Source organism: Nannochloropsis gaditana (assembly GCF_000240725.1).
Source record: "Nannochloropsis gaditana CCMP526 unplaced genomic scaffold scaffold105, whole genome shotgun sequence".
In the NCBI taxonomy this organism is placed as follows: domain Eukaryota; class Eustigmatophyceae; order Eustigmatales; family Monodopsidaceae; genus Microchloropsis; species Microchloropsis gaditana.
In genome coordinates, this window is record NW_005803848.1 from 59,923 (window position 1) to 61,167 (window position 1,245).

The following is a 1,245-nucleotide window of genomic DNA, read 5'->3' on the forward strand; positions in this document are numbered from 1 at the left end:
ACGATGAAACCCACCAGTTTGCTCGTCCCGAGCTCGCTCCTGCTTTTGAGCAGCAGTCTCTTCGTGTCCTCTTTCGTCATTCAATCGCACACTTCATCGATAATAGGTTTAAGCGCTAAGTCCTCTTCCCCCGGTAGTAGCAGCAGGAGCAGTACAAGGATGGTTGAGAAGATATACATTGTAACGGGCTCCACTGATGGGATAGGCCAGCATACAGCCAGTAATTTAATCAATACCCCAGATGCCAAACTCTTGGTACACGGCCGCAATCCTACCAAGGTTGCTCAGACCGTACAACAGTTGAAATCAGTAAACCCCGGGGATATAGATGGCGTCGTGGCCGATCTGGCTTCATTTCAGGACATTCGACGACTGGCCAAAGATTTGGAGGAGAAAATAGAAGCTGCATCTCCCGATGCCCCCGTGGTGCTGATTAACAATGCGGGTGTGTTCGAGACCAGGCGTAAAGAAAGCCCGGAAGGATTGGAAATGACCTTCGCCATCAACGTCGCTGCTCCATTTCTATTGACTGGCCTTCTTCTTCCTTTACTTCGGAGGAGAAAGAACAGTCGGATAATCAACATCTCCTCCATTTCCCAAGGGGGGAGCATACCATGGGACGACCTACAGCTCGCACTTCCCGGGGCCTATACCGACCATCGAGCCTACTCGCTCAGCAAACTATGCATGGCTATGCTCAGTATGGAGCAGAGCAGCCGTTTCGGTTCCGCTGAGTTTCCAATTGTGTGCTGCGACCCCGGTACGGTAAACACGAAGATGCTGGAAGCGGGGTGGGGGATGTACGGGGTGGACGTGTCGGCTGCCAATGACGAGACCCTCCTGGCCCTCGCCCCATCCCTCGACAACGGGTCTTATTTTGTCGGCAGGATGGCACGGAAAGCGAACGCAGAGGCTTACGACCCAAAGTCACGGGCACGGTTGTGGCAATACCTGGAGGAGGTGACGGGATTCGCGTACTGAGACATGTCATGTCGACGCAAGCGCGAAGAGGGAAGGAATGGAACAAAGAATTTTTGTGACAGGGCGGGAATTGAGTCCCCAAAACAATTGCACATTTACATTTTCTTTGCACATCGCGTGCCTGTGGCTCGGGGGCCACAAGGAACCCTCAGTCCACGACCCGTTTTCCAGGCAGCCCTTATCGGCGGCCTGGGTCTTTGCCCGTTCATCTCCTCGCGTTCGCCTAGACCCACCCCGTGTCGCTATCCAGGAAAAAAACGCACA